Source organism: Lolium perenne, chromosome 4 (assembly GCF_019359855.2).
Source record: "Lolium perenne isolate Kyuss_39 chromosome 4, Kyuss_2.0, whole genome shotgun sequence".
Taxonomy (NCBI): domain Eukaryota; kingdom Viridiplantae; phylum Streptophyta; class Magnoliopsida; order Poales; family Poaceae; genus Lolium; species Lolium perenne.
In genome coordinates, this window is record NC_067247.2 from 143546877 (window position 1) to 143567950 (window position 21074).

Here is a 21074-nt window from a genome sequence, read left to right on the forward strand (position 1 = left end):
TGATTAAGTTGCCTCATAATATATATACAATTAGTGTGCATGCGTGCATGGCATACCTTGCACATATCATTCGTGCATATATTTTAATATATATTTGAACATATATTCTTGGGGATATATATATATTTCAATCTCTCTCTCTCGATCTATATATCGTTTGTGGCCAAAAAACACACTTATATACGCATGCACTTTATGTGCAAAGGCGTGGGTGCCTCTAATAATGTGTGTGTGCACTCGATCGATGATCCCTAAACCTTAAACCCTAAAACCCTAATCCCTAATCCCTAATTAAACCCTAAACATACACCCTAAACACTAAACCCTAAACCCTAGACCCTAAACCGTAAACCCTAAACACTAAACCCTAAACCCTAAACCCTAAACCCTAATCACAAAACCCTAAACCCTAAACCCTAACCCTAACCCCAACCCTAATCCCTAGCTAACCCTAAACCCTAAACCCTAATTAAACCCTACATATATAGGCCAACGACACTTAATTGCGCGGGTGCCTCTAATAATTTGTGTGCGCACTCGATCGATGATCCCTAAACCTTAAACCATAAAACCCTAATCTCCCTAATCCCTAATCCTTAAACACCCTAAACACTAAACCCTAAACCCTAAACACTAAACCCTAAAGCCTGAACCCTAAACCCTAAACCCTAAACACTAAACCCTAAACCCTAAACCCTAAACACTAAACCCTAAACCCTAAACCCTAGACCCTAAACCCTGATTAACCCTAACCCTAACCCCTAGGTAGCTAACCCTAAACCCTAACCCTAATTAAACCCTACATATATAGGCCAACGACACTTAATTGTGCATCAAGCAGGCGACCAACTAATTAGCGCTGATAAATTAATTAACTTGATTTTTGACAAGTTCTCTCGAATGAAAACACATTTGATTAAGTTGCCTCATAATATATATATAATTAGTGTACATGCGCGCATGGCATACCTTGCATATCATTCGTGCATATATTTGAATATATATTTGAACATATTCTTGGGGATATATATATATTTCAATCTCTCTCTCTCGATCTATACATCGTTGGTGGCCAAAAAACACACATATATATACGCATGCACTTATTTATGCGCAGGCGCGGGTGCCTCTAATAATGTGTGTGTGCACTCGATCGATGATCATTAAACCTTAAACCCTAAAACCCTAATCCCTAATCCCTAATTATACCCTAAACGTACACCCTAAACACCCTAAACACTAAATCCTAAACCCTAGACCCTAAACCCTAAACACTACACCCTAAACCCTAAACCCTAAACACTAAACCCTAAACCCTAAACCCTAAACCCTAACCCTAGACCCTAAACCATAAACACTAAACCCTAAACCCTAAACCCTAGACCCTAAACCCTATATAACCCTAACCCTAACCCTAAAACCCTAGCTAGCTAACCCTAAACCCTAAACCCTAATTAAACCCTACATATATATAGGCCAACGACACTTAATTGCGCATCAAGCAGGCGACCAACTAATTAGCGCTGATAAATTAATTAACTTGAATTTTGACAAGTTCTCTCGAATGAAAACACATTTGATTAAGTTGCCTCATAATATATATACAATTAGTGTGCATGCGCGCATGGCATACCTTGCACACATCATTCGTGCATATATTTCAATATATATTTGAGCATATTCTTGGGGATATATATATATATATTTCAATCTCTCTCTCTCGATCTATATATCGTTGGTGGCCAAAAAACACACTTATATACGCTTGCACTTTATGCGCAAAGGCACGGGTGCCTCTAATAATGTGTGTGTGCACTCGATCGATGATCCCTAAACATTAAACCTTAAAACCCTAATCCCTAATCCCTAATTAAACCCTAACATACACCCTAAACACCCTAAACACTAAACCCTAAACCCTAGACCCTAAACCCTAAACACTAAACCCTAAAACCCTAAACCCTAAACACTAAACCCTAAACCCTAAACCCTAACCCTAACACTAACCCCTAGCTAACCCTAAACCCTAAACCCTAATTAAACCCTACATATATAGGCCAACGACACTTAATTGCGCGGGTGCCTCTAATAATGTGTGCGCGCACTCGATCGATGATCCCTAAACCTTAAACCATAAAAACCTAAAACCCTAATCTCCCTAATCCCTAATCCCTAAACACCCTAAACACTAAACCCTAAACCCTAATTAACCCTAACCCTAACCCTAACCCCTAGGTGTAGCTAACCCTAAACCCTAAACCCTAATTAAACCCTACATATATATATATATAGGCCAACGACACTTAATTGCGCATCAAGCAGGCGACCAACTAATTAGTGCTGATAAATTAATTAACTTGAATTTTGACAAGTTCTCAAATGAAAAACACGTACATTTGATTAAGTTGCCTCACAATATATATATATATATATATAATTAGTGTGCATGCATGGCCTACCATGCATGCATTCATGCATATATATATTTTAATAAATATTTGAACATATTCTTGGGGGTTTCAATCTCTCTCTCTCTCTCGATCTATATATCGTTTGTGGCCAAAAACACACACATATACGCATGCACTTTATGCGCAAAAGGCGCGGGTGCCTCTAATATATAATGTGTGCGCGCACTCGATCGATGGTCCCTAAACCTTAAACCCTTAAACCCTAAACCCTAAACCCTAAACACCCTAATTAAACACCCTAGACCCTAAACCCTAACCATAACTCATAATTAAAACACATAACCCCTAGACCCTAAACACTAAACCCTAAACCCTAAACCATAACCCCTAGCTAACCCTAATCCCTAACAACCCTAACCCTAATGACCCTAGACCCTAGACCCTAAACCCTAATCCCTAAACCCGAACCCTAATCCCTAAACCCTAAACCCTATAAACCCTAAACCCTAGCTCTAGCTATATATATATATAGGCCCCAAACGACACTTAATTGCACATCACGCAGGCCAGGGGGCCTCGCGGTCCTCTAAATTAAGTGTGACATTAACCCTAACTAAACCATATATATATATATAACTAACCCATCCTAGCTAATCAAACCTGGCTACTTAATTAAAACACATAACCCCAAACTATACTAGCTATAACCCGATCTAATAAAAACCTGCTCTATATATATATATATACAGCTAGCTAGCAAACCCTAGATTAACCCCAATTAATATATATTGCCTATATCGATCATGTATGATCGAACATCCCTGAGATTCATTCATTAATATAATTAATTATACAATTAGCGCTGATAAATTAATTAACTTGAATATATTAACAAGTTCTCGAATGAAAACACACACTTTGATTAAGTTGCCTCATAATATATATATATATATGTAATTAGTGTGCATGCATGCATGGCCTACCATGCATGCATATTTATATATATATATATTTGAACATTCTTGGCGACTTCTCTCATCTCTATCTCTCTCTTTATCGATTGGTGGCCAGCGCAACGACAAACATTATGCTTGCACTTTACGCGCAAAGGCGGGTGCCTCTAATAGTGCATGTCTGTGCACACTCGATCGATCTAGCTAGAGTTTTGATTAATTGTGTAGCACACTAATAAAAAAGTTGTAATTTAATTCACAACAAGTTATAATTAACCCTAACACATAAACCCTCTAAATAAACCATAAAACCCTATATAGCTAGGTATAGGCCAACGACGACCCTTAATTGCGCATCAAGCAGGCCAGGGGTCCTCGCGGTCCTCTAATTAAATATATGTGCCATTAACCCTAAACCCTAAACCGTATATATATAGAAAACTAACCTTAGCTAATCAAACCGTCGTTAAAACACATAACCCCAAGCTAATTAATAACCCGATCTAATAAAACCTTGCTATATATATAGCTAGTAAACCCTAGATTAACCCCAATTAATATATGGCCTATATCTATCATATATATATAGACATTATTGGGATTCATTAATTATATAATAAGTACTGATAATTCAATTAATTAACTTGAATTTTGACAAGGTCTGAAATGAAAACACACTTTAATTAATTTGCCTCACAATATATATAATTAATATGCATGCATGGCCGAACCATGCATGCTTATATATGTGTTTAATTTGGGGATTTCAATCGCTCTCTCGCCGCTCTCTCGTTGGTGGCCAACAACACACACATGCACTTTGTGCGCAAAGGCATGTGCCTCAAATAATGTGTGCGCAGTCGATCGATCTAGTTTTGATTAATCATAGCACACAAATAAAGAAGTTGTATTTGAATCCACACAACACTAATATAAAACACATAGCCCCTAACATGGCCTAATTAATTGACCCCTTCTCTCTAGCTAATTAGTGGAAATTACACAAAATCAAAAGGGGTCCCTCACTAATTATACATATATATCTAGATTGTGATAAACTTTTGCCCCATATTTGGTGGATGTGTGCATCTTGGCATGTAAAACAATTAATGTTTGCAAATGGCGTTGTCAAAATTTATGACAAATGATTTCTTTCCATCCAAAGTGCATAAAATGGGAGTTTTAATGAAGAAAGTACAAATAAAACAGCTCAACATGCCTCCACACCCCGATTTTCACACGAAGTAGAGCATATTTAAAGGATAATTCCAGAGTTTTACTATTTTTCAAGCAACTTTGCTAATTTCCACCCACTCACATGACTTTATGTCGATTTAACGAAAATAGGGCGAATTTAAACTACATGGGCGGGATAGTTTGAATTGTGCGCACGGCAAAGGGAATCGCCTATTCCTCAACCTTGTGGACGGCAAATTACAGACACAACTCCATTAAACACCACCTACCGGGCGGCCCGGCCCCAACCCCCCACCCACCCCTACACAACTTATCCTCGTCCGTGCGAAGAGCTTCCCCTCCCCGTCCCGTCCGTGCGAAGAAGAAGCTTCCCCTCCCCGTCGTTCTTCTCGAGACGCACCGGCGGTCAAGTTGATCCACGGTAGGGCTGCTATCTCTAGCTCTATCATCCATCGGGCAAGACGGCCTAACGATTTATATTTTCTTGATTCTGCTAAAAAAATCGTCAGTATGCTCGAACTAATTGGCACTTTATAGTTTTCCGCTCGATTTGTCCTCGATCAATTTGCTCATTTGTGTGGGCATATAGAGTCAGTTCTACACTCGATCCGTTAATTTGCTGAAATGCCATGGCAGAGTTTTGTACACGATCTGTTTGCTAAAATGTCGATGGGCATTTTTTGTTTTGTACTTGACATGATTGCTAAAATTCATAATCATGTAGTATAGTTTTGTACTCGATGGATATACATTTCCTACTTCGCCTTAAATTAATCACCAACCATTGTATCTCATAATTAAACAGATGGACAGAACTTGGATACTGCATGGACACTTATGTTCCCCTTCATATATAAATGGTGTTCAACCCTTTATGGGGTTTATTAGAGCTCATGAAGGTCACAACCTGGACGTGTATTGCCCGCGCTGCACCTGTATGAATGGTGAGAAGAGGCCTCACCATGTAGTGGAAGATCATTTACACATTTTTGGGATGGACCGCACATAGGTTAGGTGGGTTTATCATGGTGAACCATATAATGATCCTTCAGCGGGAGAAGCAGATCTTGCTCACACTGTATGTGTGCTGGCATATGTAGTTAATTATTTATGTTGATGTTGCAGCTGTTTCAATCAATAGTTTGCATTGTTGTGCAAGGTTCTGTACTCAAATTTAACTTGTTGCAGATGGATGGACGGGAAGGAGAGAAAAAGCGCTTGCTTCAGGAAACGGGTTTCAGCTCTGGGACATGTGCTGTGCCAGATGAGAAGGTAAATATGTAAAACGACATTTGTTCAGGTTGCATCCCTTAGATGTTTGTCTAATCTGTTGATGTACTAATTTCAGAAGCATAGAGTTGAAGAGGTCTCTCAGTTTGATGGGAGATTTGAAGATGAATCTCAGTTTGATGCACCTGTGGATGGTACTGATGACGAGCCTTTCATAGACGAAGGTCCTGCACCTGAGATTATCCAGCCTACAGAAGGAGGCTGTGGACCGAGTACACAGCTTTGCGTTGAAGTGGATGCACGCCCAGAGATCATCAGGGGCGTCCGGGTAGTCTCAAGACCACCGAGCCCTGATGCACCTGTGGATGGTACTTATGACGAGCCTTTCATAGACGAAGGTCCTGCACCTGAGATTATCCAGCCTACAGAAGGAGGCCATGGACCGAGTACACAACTTTGCGTTGAAGTGGATGCACGCCCGGAGATCATCAGGGGCGTCCCGGTAGTCTCATGACCACCCAGCCCTGATGCAAAATGTTGAGCTACTTTATGATTCGTACTCTTATGTTCTGGTGCTGTAGTATGTACTATCTTTGTTATGATTTGTACGCCTTTGGTGCTAGAACTATAATTAAGCATTCAGTGGATGATCGCGTTGCAAAATTTGACACCCACACAATCAGCGCCCAATTCCTCGAGCAGCTAGTTTATTGACTCTGGACTCCAAGCCTCTCGCGGCAAGCCATCGACGAAGCTTTGACCAGATCTTGGCCCGCATTTTTTTTTGCGAATAGCAAAGCTTTGACCAGTTTCTCTCGGGATACAGCACGCCGGTGAGCTTGCACGGTTGCCATGAGCACTTTCCGGTGGAACTTCCTCTGCAGCGCCCTCAAGCCGCCGCTGCAAGACAGCACGCAGTGCCTCGAGGTGGACGGAACGGACAAACTCGGGATCTCAGGGCATCCAGCTTGAAGGGGCAAGCTGCATCTAGACCAAGCGGATTAGGTAGTACTAGTAATGTTCTTTCCTTTCTCGAGATCGGTTCTTTTTTCCTCACCTCGATATCTTGCGCATCTATTTCCTATTCTGGGCGAAGGGGTGTCTTTCTGGTCACCCTCGCGCTGGGAGTGATTCATGGGGGTGGGGGGCGGGGGCTACCTTTGCTTGGATTGGGGTGTTCTTCCTTTATTTGTCGACACTTGCAACCTTTGTAGTTTCTGCTAATCCTCACTGTATCTTTTGTCAGCTTGTACAGGAAAGGAAAGACCTCGGTGGTAGTGGGGGGGCAATGGAGCGTAAGGCCACCACGCGTGTGGGCAGTTGGCTGAGCCTGAGCTGCGTCCCCAGCCCCGCAAAGCAGGTACTCCGTTTGCTTATCCACTCTGTCTGTCTGCATCCTCAATCTGTTCCTGTTCTGGAAAATGCTTAAAGTAGCACATGTCTTCAGCTGTTTGTGCGTAAAGCCTCTGTGACACCATGCTCTATATTCTCTGTATCAGGTTGGTACCTCTAGGTTCCGTGCTGAGGCTATGGGGAACGATAGCGCCCCACCTGCTGCAGGAGCATGGCCAGATCTGCAGCACAAGAAGCGAAATGCCACTGCCGAGCTGGGCAGGGACCGCCCAGGGGTAATTTTTTTTTAACCAACTTACCATGATGTAGTATGAATCTGATACTCCCTCAGATCCAAATTAATTGACTCAACTATTTGTAGATATAGATGTATCTAGATGTGTTTTAGCTCTAGATACTACTACCTCCATCCCAAAGCTTAGGGCTTATATTATTTTTAGAAAGTCAAACTATACCATGTTTGACTAAGCTTTTACCAAAAATCATTAACATGCAAAATACAAAATTAATATCATTAAATAGGTTGTGAAATATATTTTCCTACGTTATCTACACAATATTATATTTGTTGATACAATGTTCTAAAATTTTGGTCAAACTTTACTTGTTTTGATTTCTCAAAAATAAATAAGCCTTAAGCTTTGGGATGGAGGTATCTAGACAAAGCTGAGTCAACTAGTTTTTTTGTCTGTCCATAGCTAGTGTTCATGGTGCAAAAGGCTAAGAGCATCCACTATATGCATCAGTCTATCTCATACAGTAATTCAATATCACTGCTGAGGTCTGCCTTTTGTTTTGCTATTCATATGCAGACTGAAACTTTAGGGCCTTTACTCAAAAGGAAGATCAAAACTGCGGCTGATCAGGCTGCCAGTATGTTGATGCCGCCCACATCTTCTAAATGCCTCTACAAGCACAAGGCCACGCGCCAGCTGGGTGGTGATCTTTTAATGAATATGGTATATTTTCTTAATCCACAAAACATGCCTTGATTTTTGTCTGTTTATTGTCGGTTTTTTCTAATGCTTGCCAAAAGTTTACAACAACAACAACAACAACCAACCCTTTCAGTCCCAAACAAGTTAGGGTAGGCTAGAGTTGAAGCCCATAAGATCTCGAAGCCAAAAGTTTAGAAACACCAAATTCGTTTGCTTACAATCATCATAAAGTAATGTTCATCTACTCTCCAGTTCCCCTAACCCAACAAAACGTGATGTTAATTACGATTTTTAGATTAAAAGAGCACCATTAGGCGCTGTTAATTACGACTTTGAGATTAAAATGTCATTTGCAATTGCTAATTACAAATTTGAGACAAATGATTAGTTTAACCTCGATCTGTTTTGCTCTCCATTTTTTCCAACCGAACAAAAATGTAACCATTCCATTCCTCTGAAATGGAACCATTCCATTCCATTCCACGCTGTTTCATAACCGAACACACCCTTGCATTGTTGTGAACTGTTGTCCATACACAGCCATACCCTTCCACTTACATCCAGCACTATATGCATCAGTCTGTCTCAGAGTCATTCAATATCACTGCTGAGATCTGTTCCCATTCTTATGCAGGCTGAAACTACTGCGCCTTTACTCAAGTGGATGCAAAATGAGGCTGATGAGGCTGCTGTGAGGACGATGGTGCTGGCACCATCTTCCGAAAACCTCTACAAGCATGAGGCCATGGGCCAGCTGGGTGGTGATCTTTTAATGAATCTGGTATATTTTCTTAATCCAGATACATGATTTTATTATTATCTGTTTAATTACTGTTGGCTTTGCCTAATGCTTACCAAAAGTTCAGAAACACTACGTTTGCTTACAATCATCATACACTAATTTCTCACTTTTCAGTCTGTCTCATCCAGTATATAAACTGTTGAGTTCCGTTGGCTTCTTTTCTAATCATTTGCATTGTTGTCAACTGTTGTCTATGCACAACCCTATTCTTCCACTTACATCCCGCACTATTTGCATCAGTCAATCTCAAAGATTTATTAAATATCAATGATGAGTTATGTTGCTATTCATATGCAGGATGAAGCTTCTGTGCCTCTACTCAAATGGATAAAAAATGATCCGGATGAGGCTGCTGTGAAGATGGTGCCGCCACCATCTTCTGAAAACTTCCTCAAGCACAAGGCCATGAGCCAGCTGGGTGGTATCCTTTTCAGTAAGCAGGTATATTTTCTTAATCCTCATACATGATTTGATTTGTCTGTTTATTGCCGGCTTTGTCTAATGTTTACCAATAGTTCAGAAACACACACAACCCTATTCTTCCACTTACATCCAGCACTATATGCATCAGTGTCTGATAGATTCATTTTATATATCACTGTTGATGTCTGTTGCTCTTCAATTTTCATATGCAGACTGAAACTGCTAAGCCTTCATTGGTCAAAAGGATTGCAACTGCTGCTGATGAGGCATCTGCAGAGGCTGCCACCAAGTTACTGTCAGCCCCACCTTTTGGATGCTTATATAAGCTCAAGTCCAAGGACCAGCCGGGCCATAACCATCCAAGGGTTCGGGTATAATTTCTTAAGCCACATATACATGCCATGATTTATGTCTGATATTATCACCGACTCTGTCTAATGCTTTTTGGAATTCGGAAACGCCAAATTAGCATGCTTATATTCATCATACACTAAATTTTGACTGTACAGTTTGTAACATAGTGTTATGCACTCGCTTGTCAACATTTGCATTGCTCTGAACTATGCACTTTAAACAACCTAATTCTTCCACTTACATTCAGCGCTACGCACCAGTAGTACCTCCCATGTTTCCTTCACCATCCCGATGCCGAGCTTGCGGGAATATGGCGGGCCCATGTACATACCCCGCATATAACACGTCCTATGGCTCTATCTACCTTTCTAATAACTCATTCACAGAGTTACAGGTATGTATTCTCAGTGGTTTAGCATGAATTGGCATATAGTAAAGTCTTGTTTTTAGTCTTCCTGCTTCTTACATTAGTATCAATTTTCACCTGCAGACTGTACCTTGTGAACTTCGTCCAATGATTAACCAGATGTGTCCGCATGAAGGGTCTTTCACTATGCATGGCAATGGCAAATTGATGAACACCTACATGGTCTATGAGGTGTATGTCTACAAGACGCAGGCCATCACATATTTGTATGGACATGATAGGAGAAAGTTTGCTTTTGACTACGGTCTGAAGAAGGGCGACCAGCTGAGGATCAGAAACTCAAACGGGCAGATATACGTAACTGCTTACAGAGTTGGAGAAACTTCCAAATATATAATATGTAACTTTTTTGTACTCATATCCTTTGATTACTGCATTCTGATCAGTTGTTCTAAACCATTCCCTCGGTTCTAGCTTGTTGGGTTTAACATGATCAAAGCTGCAGATCCCCTGATGGAACAGGAGCGGATGTCACAAAGGGCACCCACACCATCACCGGCACCGGCTTCCCACTCTCCTGCATCAGCACCGGTTCGTGTACCAGCTCCGTTTACTGCATCTACCCAGCAGGCCCCTACATCAGCATTGGTTCCTGTAGAGGCCCCATATACTACACCTGCCCAGAGGCTCTGCATCAAGACTTGGTTCCTCTAGCTACACCGTTTACTGCACCTGCCCAGCAGTCTCCTGCATCAGCACCGGTTCCTCTAGAGGCACCGTTTATTGCATCTGCCCAGCAGTCTCCTGCATCAGCACCAGCTCGTGTACCAGCCCAGGCTCCTGCACCTGCCCCAGCTAGATCACCGACGTCTCAGCTCATTGCTGTGGCCACCCGTGTGGTGACCAGGACGCATCTGAAGGCTATGTTCGTGAGTATATGACAGCATAACTGCTCTTATCTTGATGTCTTCTCTGCTCAAAGTCTCACATGGTTCAGTCTTCAGTGCATTGGTGCCATTGACTAATTTTTGGTGGTATCTCTTGCTTTGAATCATAAATTGCCTAAAAGTATCTCGAAGGATCTCAATGCTGGCCGAAGGGGCAAGATATCCCTCGTCATGGAGAGTGAAGGTCTCACCGTGGAGGGACGGTACTCCGTCAGTCCCACAGATGGCCGCTTGGCTGTTACTTCCAGGTGGAAAAAGTTCATTGATGGTGCCAAACTTCGCATTGGATCAAAGTTGAAGGTCAAGATCTTTCGATGCCGCTGTGACATACTGGTCATAAAGTTTGCGGTTGTCTAGTTCTGTTGTCCCATGAGCCCTTAGCAAATGCATTTGTAGTTATACTTATATAAGGTTATCTTATCTGAACTGCTAATTAATTGTATGGGTGGTAAAACTCTGGCAAGCTTTTGCTCTTAGCAAGTATGTATGTATGATCAGCTATTATGATAACTAATGTTTGTGTTCATGTTAATTTGCATTTCCGTTTTAGAAAAAAACTTAATTTCTATTTTGGCTGACCTGTTAGAGAACTATCAGATTGAATCCACAACATGATTCAAATAGATTCATTACACCGAGCCACATGTCTTGACCTTGCTATACACTAGTTCCATTAATCAGTGCAAGAAGGCTTACCTGAGCTGCCTGAACCACGGCAGATTCGAATCCACCTTAGCTATCTAGCTAGAAATACAACCTTTGCAGAAAGAGGATTTGCAGTACGGGGAGGCTGAGGGACCCATGAGCCAGCAGCGTCGTCAACGTTTTAAAGGCGGCAGGAGATCGAAACAAAAAAATAAGCCAAAAATCAGTTAGTAAACAAAATCCAAGAAATGAAACATTTACCTTTCTGAGAGGATGACAAGCGGGACCCATGAGGCATCAGCATCCTCAACTATTCTAAGGCGGCAGGGGATCAAAATAAAAAAAGGAAATAGCCAGAAATTAATTAGGGTCAAAAATAAATCTATCAAAGGAAACCTTTATTGTTCATAGAGGATGACATGTGGGACCGACCTGCCAACTGCGTCGTCATCGTTTAAAAGGGGGTAGGGGATCAAAAGAAAAAGGCAAATAGCCAGAAATTAGGGGTAAAAAATAAATCCAACAAAGGAAACTTTTATTGTTCATAGAGGATGACCTGCGGGACCCATGAGCCAGCAGCTTCCTCAACGTTTCAAAGTCGGCATGAGATTGAAAGAAAAAGGCAAGTGACCAAATATCAGGAGCCAAAAATAATCCAAGAAAAGAAATTTTATTGTACATAGAGGATGACATGCGGGTCCCATTTTGCAGCAGCGGTCTCAACGTTTCCAAGGCGGCACAGGACCAAAAGAAAAATGAAGTATCCAGAAATCAGGGGGTGAAAAAAATCCAAGAAAAGCTAGATTTCAATTGGGCTGCATCTGGACATCTGGGCCTTCGAACTATCCTGCTGGGCCTTTTGACTCGTACAATTTCAGCCCACTCCAAAACAGGAAAGTTCGGATTTTTCTAAAAAAACAGGAAAGTCCTATGCTTCGCAAAAACAAAAAACAAGGAGATTCAACATATAAGTTTGTTTATGTAAAAATAAAGATTTAATTTATCCGTTTGCAATAGCTCAGAGCGAAATACACTGTTTATTGTCTGCAAAATAATCAAGATATCACATGTTTCTTGTACGGGGAGGCTGACATCAGGGACCCATGAGCCAGCAGCTTCGTCAACGTTTTAAAGGTGGTAGGGGATGGAAAGAAAAAATAAACCAAAAATCTGTTGGTGAAAAATCCAAAAAAAGAAACATTTTCCTTCTGAGAGGATGACATGCAGGACCCATGAGGCAGCAGCATCCTCAGCATTTATTGTTCATAGAGGCTGACATGTGGGACCCGTGAGCCAGCAGCGTCCTCAACGTTTTAAAGGCGGTAGGAGATCGAAAGAAAAAATAAGCCAAAAATCGTTTGGTCAACAAAATCCAAGAAAAGAAACATTTACCGTTCTGAGAGGATGACATGCAGGACCCATGAGGCAGCAGCATCCTCAACGATTCCAAGGCGGCAGGGGATCAAAAGAAAAAAAGGAAATATCCAGAAATTAATTAGGGGTTCAAAATAAATCCATCAAAGGAAACGTTTATTGTTCATAGAGGATGACATGTGGGACCGACCTGCCAACAGCGTCCTCATCGTTTCAAAGGGGGCAGGAGATCAAAAAAAGGCAAATAGCCAGAAATTAGGGGTAAAAAATAACTCCAGAAAGAAAAAATTATTGTTCGTAGAGGATGACATGCGGGACCCATGAGCCAGCAGCTTACTCAACGTTTCAAAGGCGGCATGAGATCGAAAGAAAAAGGCAAGTGAAAAATTATCAGGAGCCAAAGATAATCCAAGAAAAGAAACTTTATTGTACATAGAGGATGACATGCGGGTCCCATTGAGCAGCAGCGGTCTCAACGTTTCAAATGCGGCTTGAGATCAAAAGAAAAAGGAAGTTGATTGTACATAGAGGATGACATGCGGGTCCCATGAGTCAGCAGCTTACTCAACGTTTCCAAGGCGGCAGGGGATCAAAAGAAAAATTAAATAGCCAAAAATCAGAGGGTGAAAAAATCCAAGAAAATAAACTTTTATAGCACATAGAGGATGACATGCGGGTCCCATGAGCCAGCAGGTTCCTCAACGTTTCAAACGTGGCATGAGATCGAAAGAAAAAGGCAAGTGACCAAATATCAGGATCCAAAAATAATTCAAGAAAAGAAACTTGATTGTACATAGAGGATGACATGCGGGTCCCATGAGTCAGCAGCTTACTCAACGTTTCCAATGCGGCAGGGGATAAAAAGAAAAAGGAAATAGCCAAAAATCAGAGGGTGAAAAAAAATCTAAGAAAATAAACTTTTATAGCACATAAAGGATGACATGCGGGTCCCATGAGCCAGCAGGTTCCTCAACGTTTCAAACATGGCATGAGATCGAAAGAAAAAGGCAAGTGACCAAATATCAGGATCCAAAAATAATTCAAGAAAAGAAACTTGATTGTACATAGAGGATGACATGCGGGTCCCATTTAGCAGCAGCGGTATCACCGTTTGAGAGGCTGCACGGGATCGAAAGAAAAAGGCAAGTGACCAAATATCAAGAGCCAAAAATAATTCAACAAAAGAAAGTTTCATAGTACATAGAGGATGACATGTGGGTCCCATTTAGCAGCAGCGGTCTCACCGTTTGAGAGGCGGCAGGGGATCGAAAGAAAAAAATAAGTGACCAAATATGAGCTGCCAAAAAAATCCAAGAAAAGAAAGTTTTATAGTACATAGAGGATGACATGCGGGTCCCATTTAGCAGTAGTGGTATCACCGTTTGAGAGGCGGCAGGGGGTCGAAAGAAAATGGTAAGTGACCAAATTTGAGGTGCCAAAAAAAACTCCAAGACAAGAAAGTTGATTGCTCATAGAGGATGACATGCGGGTCCCAATTAGCAGAAGCGGTCTCAACGTTTCCAAGGCGGCAAGGGATCAAAAGAAAAAGGAAGTAGCAAGAAATTAGGGGGTCAAAAAAATCCAAGAATAGAAAGAATTTTGGTTCATAGAGGATGACATGCGGGACCCATGATCCTGCATCGTAAACGGCTCGATCGGAGAGCGTTGAACGAGATGGCGCGATCGAGAAAAAAAACAATGCCAGAGAGGCTGCCATCTGGGCCCTACATCCCTGGGCGGTGCGGATTTGCGTTGACTCGGCCGGCGAACCCGAGAATTCGAGATGCACCACGTCCCGGGCCACCATACGCGATGTTTTGGCCGTTTTCGTCAGGCTAGGTGGCCTCAAAAACGAGAAAAAAAAAGTTTTGACATGCACCATGGAGAGACCAAAAATCGTCGGCCATGGTGCACCAGCAACCACGGCGCGACTTCAACTTCGTCGGCCATGGAACCTTTTCTTGTAGTGCTCTTTAATTACTGCAAACATCTCTTTCCACTCGATACGTTTAATCCTTTGTGTTCAGCAAAACTGGTGAGATTGGCAACCTCACTGTAAGTTGGTGCAAAGTGTTTTGGTTGTGTTGTGTGCAGGTTCCACATTGTTGCTGATGCCGGTAGTGCGCCCTGCCAATAGTCAGCTAGCAACACCTTCAGAAGTCATGCTGGCGAGGGTGCTCCTCGGCAATGCCCACCTTTTGGGGCTTAGGGTTGACGGAATCCTGCAGGCTGACACGACACATCGGATACCAAATAGACAAGGAGAGAGATTTACCCAGGTTCGGAGCCCTTGATGAGGTAAAACCCTTACCTCCTGCTTGTATGATCTTGATTATTGAATATATCGGGTTACAATAGGGTAGCCGAGGGATATGGCTAAGATCTCGTCGAGAGGCTAAGATTCTAATGACCTATCTCTAGACTTGCGGTGAATCTATCTGTTGTGATTGTGTCTCTCGGCAGACCCTCTCCTGGCCCTTATATTGTAGGCCAGGTCTCGAGAGTTATGTCTGGGTTCGACTAGGTTACAAAGAGTTCTATTTCTAATCTTTCCTTGTTTAACGTCTTCCTGCCTTGTCCGTCAAGAATCCTTCTTCGGAATCAATGTATTGGCCCACCTTGGTCGGTAGGTGATCTTCATGGGCCCCTGGTTGGGCCATAGGAGGTAGCATAATACTAGGTACCCGAAGGGTAATGCCCACATCAGTAGCCCCTAAGTGACTGGCCAAAGTAAAGCTTCGGGCTGGGACTAAAATTCTCTTCTGTCCAATGACCATAGTTGCTGGAAAGTCTTGAGCTTTTCTCATAATTTTGAAATCAAGAGCACATTTTTATCGGGTGCGCGTCCAGCGCTCCCGATGGGAGTAGCCCCCGAGTCTAGGCATGGATGCTTGCAACCATGGGTAGACTCAAGTTGTACTACTCGAATGTTCTGCTGCCGATGTTTTCTGCAAGTTGCCGTAATCATATATTCTTTTATATCAGGTCCTTCAAGACTTCGAGTGAAGCCATGTAAAAATGATTGACGTGGGCATTACCCTTTGGGTAACCGACATTGCCCTATCCTGTACGGCCCAACTGGAGGCCCATGAAGATACCCGATGGCAAGGTGGGCCACTAGGACGGTGTTGAGGAAGATTCCTTCAAGTACAAGACGAAGTGGAGCCGAACAAGGAAAGTTTAGAGCTAGGTATTTTGTAAATCTAGTCGTACCCGGACAGATCTCTTGAGACCTGGCCTCCTATATAAAGGCCAGGAGAGGGGCTGCCGAGGGACACAATCAATCTTAGCAGCTTTAGCCACCAGAAGTCTAGAGCTAGGTCACCGTAGCACTGATACGTCTCCGACTTATCGATAATTTCTTGTGTTCCATGCCACATTATTGATGATATCTACATGTTTTATGCACACTTTATGTCATATTCGTGCATTTTCTGGAACTAACCTATTAACAAGATGCCGAAGTGCCAGTTGCTGTTTTCTGCTGTTTTTGGTTTCAGAAATCCTAGTAAAGAAATATTCTCGGAATTGGACGAAATCAACGCCCAGGTTCCTATTTTGCCACGAAGCTTCCAGAAGACCGAAGAGGAGACGAAGTGGGGCCACGAGGTGGCCAAACCATAGGGCGGCGCGGCCCAGGCCCTGGCCGCGCCGACCTATAGTGTGGGCCCCTCGTGTGGCCCCCTGACCTGCCCTTCCGCCTACAAATAGCCTTCGTCGCGAAACCCCCAGTACCGAGAGCCACGATACGGAAAACTTTACTGAGACGCCGCCGCCGCCAATCCCATCTCGGGGGATTCTGGAGATCTCCTCCGGCACCCTGCCGGAGAGGGGATTCATCTCCCGGAGGACTCTTCACCGCCATGGTCACCTCCGGAGTGATGAGTGAGTAGTTCACCCCTGGACTATGGGTCCAGAGCAGTAGCTAGATGGTCGTCTTCTCCTTATGTGCTTCATTGTCGGATCTTGTGAGCTGCCTAACATGATCAAGATCATCTATCTGTAATGCTATATGTTGTGTTTGTCGGGATCCGATGGATAGAGAATACTATGTTATGTTGATTATCAATCTATTACCTATGTGTTGTTTATGATCTTGCATGCTCTCCGTTATTAGTAGAGGCTCTGGCCAAGTTTTTGCTCTTAACTCCAAGAGGGAGTATTTATGCTCGATAGTGGGTTCATGCCTCCATTGAATCTGGGACAGTGACAGAAAGTTCTAAGGTTGTGGATGTGCTGTTGCCACTAGGGATAAAACATTGATGCTATGTCCAAGGATGTAGTTATTGATTACATTACGCACCATACTTAATGCAATTGTCCGTTGTTTTGCAACTTAATACTGGAAGGGGTTCAGATGATAACCTGAAGGTGGACTTTTTAGGCATAGATGCATGCTGGATAGCGGTCTATGTACTTTGTCGTAATGCCCAATTAAATCTCACTATATTTATCATGACATGTATGTGCATTGTTATGCCCTCTCTATTTGTCAATTGCCCGACTGTAATTTGTTCACCCAACATGCTTTTATCTTATGGGAGAGACACCTCTAGTGAACTGTGGACCCCGGTCCTATTCTTTACATCGCATACAATCTACTGCAATACTTGTTTTACTGTTTTCTGCAAACAATCATCTTCCACACAATACGGTTAATCCTTTGTTACAGCAAGCCGGTGAGATTGACAACCTCACTGTTTCGTTGGGGCAAAGTACTTTGGTTGTGTTGTGCAGGTTCCACATTGGCACCGGAATCTCTGGTGTTGCGCCGCACTACATCCCGCCGCCATCAACCTTCAACGTGCTTCTTGACTCCTACTGGTTCGATTAAACCTTGGTTTCTTACTGAGGGAAACTTGCCGCTGTGCGCATCACACCTTCCTCTTGGGGTTCCCAACGGACGTGTCAACTACACGCATCAAGCAAATTTCTGGCGCCGTTGCCGGGGACTGAAGAAAAGTTACACCACAGGGATCTCTAACTCCCACGTCAACTTTGCGCCAGCAACAAATTTCTGGCGCCGTTGCCGGGGAGATCAAGACACGCTGCAAGGTGAGTCTCCACTTCCCAATCTCTTTACTTTGTTTTTGTCTTGCTTTATTTTATTTACTACTTTGTTTGCTGCATTATATCAAAACACAAAAAAAATTAGTTGCTAGTTTTACTTTATTGCACTCTATATCAAAAACACAAAAAAATTAGTTACTTGCATTTACTTTATCTAGTTTGCTTTATTTACTGTTGCTAAAATGAATACTCCTGAAAACACTAAGTTGTGTGATTTCACAACCACAAATAATAATGATTTCTTATGTACACCTATTGCTCCACCTGCTACTACAGCAGAATTCTTTGAAATTAAACCTGCTTTACTGAATCTTGTTATGCGAGAGCAATTTTATGGTGTTAGTTCTGATGATGCTGCTGCCCATCTCAATAATTTTGTTGAACTATGTGAAATGCAAAATTATAAAGATGTAGATGGTGACATTATAAAATTAAAATTGTTTCCTTTCTCATTAAGAGGAAGAGCTAAAGATTGGTTGCTATCTCTGCCTAAGAATAGTATTGATTCATGGACTAAATGGAAGGATGCTTTTATTGGTAGATATTATCCCCCTGCTAAAATTATATCTTTGAGGAGTAGCATAATGAATTTTAAACAATTAGATACTGAACATGTTGCACAAGCATGGGAAAGAATGAAATCTCTGGTTAAAAATTGCCCAACACATGGACTGACTACTTGGATGATCATCCAAACCTTCTATGCAGGACTAAATTTTTCTTCGCGAAATTTATTGGATTCAGCTGCTGGAGGTACCTTTATGTCCATCACTTTGGGGGCGGCTACAAAGCTTCTGGATAATATGATGATTAATTACTCTGAATGGCACACGGAAAGAGCTCCACAAGGTAAGAAGGTAAATTCTGTTGAAGAAACCTCTTCCTTGAGTGAAAAGATTGATGCTATTATGTCTATGCTTATGAATGATAGGACTAATGTTGATCCTAATAATGTTCCCTTAGCTTCATTGGTTGCCCAAGAAGAACATGTTGATGTAAACTTCATTAAAAATAATAATTTCAACAACAATGCTTATCGGAATAATTCTAGTAATAACTATAGGCCATATCCTTATAATAATGGTAACGGTTATGCTAATTCTTATGGGAATTCTTACAATAATAATAGGAACACACCCCCTGGACTTGAAGCTATGCTTAAAGAATTTATTAGTACACAAACTGCCTTTAACAAATCTGTTGAGGAAAAACTCAATAAAATTGATATTCTCGCTTCTAAGGTTGATAGTCTTGCCTCTGATGTTGATCTTTTGAAATCGAAAGTTATGCCTAATAGGGATATTGAAAATAAAATTGTTACTACAGCAAATGCCATCCAAGTTAGAATTAATGAGAATATAAGATTAATGGCTGAATTGCGTGCTAGGTGGGATAGAGAAGAAAATGAAAAACTAGCTAAAGAGAAAAATGTAGCTAAAGTTTGGACTATTACCACCACAAATAATGTTGATTCTTCACATGTTGCTGCACCTCCTACTATCAATGGTAAAATAATTGGTGTTGGTAATGTTTCTACTCCTAGTGCAAAGCGTACAAAACTGCCTGAAATTGCTAAAACTGCTGAAATTGCTTGTGATAAAACTGCTGAAATTTTTTCCAACCTTGGGGATGATGATCCCATTACTGTAGCTCATAATGATTTAGATTTTGATGATTGCCACATCTCTGAAGTTATAAAGTTCTTACAAAAACTTGCTAAGAGTCCCAATGCTAGCGCTGTAAACTTGGCTTTCACAAAACATATTACAAATGCTCTCATAAAAGCTAGAGAAGAGAAACTAAAACTTGAAACTTCTATTCCTAGAAAGCTAGAGGATGGTTGGGAACCCATCATTAAAATAAGGGTCAATGATTTTGATTGTAATGCTTTATGTGATCTTGGTGCAAGTATTTCTGTTATGCCTAAGAAAGTCTATGATATGCTTGACTTGCCACCATTGAAAAATTGTTATTTGGATGTTAATCTCACTGATAATGCTAAAAAAAAACCTTTGGGGAGAGTTGATAATGTTCATATTATGGTTAACAATAACCTTGTCCCCGTTGATTTTGTTGTCTTGGATATTGAATGCAATGCATCTTGCCCCATTATATTGGGAAGACCTTTTCTTCGAACCGTTGGTGCTACTATTGATATGAAGGAAGGTAATATTAAATATCAATTTCCTCTCAAGAAAGGTATGGAACACTTCCCTAGAAAGAGAATGAAGTTACCTTATGATTCTATTATTAGAACAAATTATGATGTTGATGCTTCGTCTCTTGATGTTACTTGATTTACACTTTCTGCGCCTAACTGAAAGGCGTTAAAGAAAAGCGCTTATGGGAGACAACCCATGTTTTTACTACAGTATTTTTGTTTTATATTTGAGTCTTGGAAGTTGTTTACTACTGTAGCAACCTCTCCTTATCTTAGTTTTGTGTTTTGTTGTGCCAAGTAAAGTCTTTGATAGTAAAGTTCATACTAGATTTGGATTACTGCGCAGTTTCAGATTTCTTTGCTGTCACGAATTTTGACCTGCCTCCCTGTAGGTAGCTCAGAAAATTAAGCCAATTTACGTGCGTGATCCTCAGATATGTAAGCAACTTTCATTAAATTTGGGCATTTTCATTTGAGCAAGTCTGGTGCCATTTTAAAATTCGTCTTTACGAACTGTTCTGCTTTGACAGATTCTGCCTTTTATTTCGCATTGCCTCTTTTGCTATGTTGGATGAATTTCTTTGATCCATTAATGTCCAGTAGCTTTATGCAATGTCCAGAAGTGTTAAGAATGATTGTGTCACCTCTGAACATGTTAATTTTTATTGTGCACTAACCCTCTTATGAGTTGTTTCGAGTTTGGTGTGGAGGAAGTTTTCAAGGATCAAGAGAGGAGTATGATGCAATATGATCAAGGAGAGTGAAAGCTCTAAGCTTGGGGATGCCCCGGTGGTTCACCCCTGCATATTCTAAGAAGACTCAAGCGTCTAAGCTTGGGGATGCCCAAGG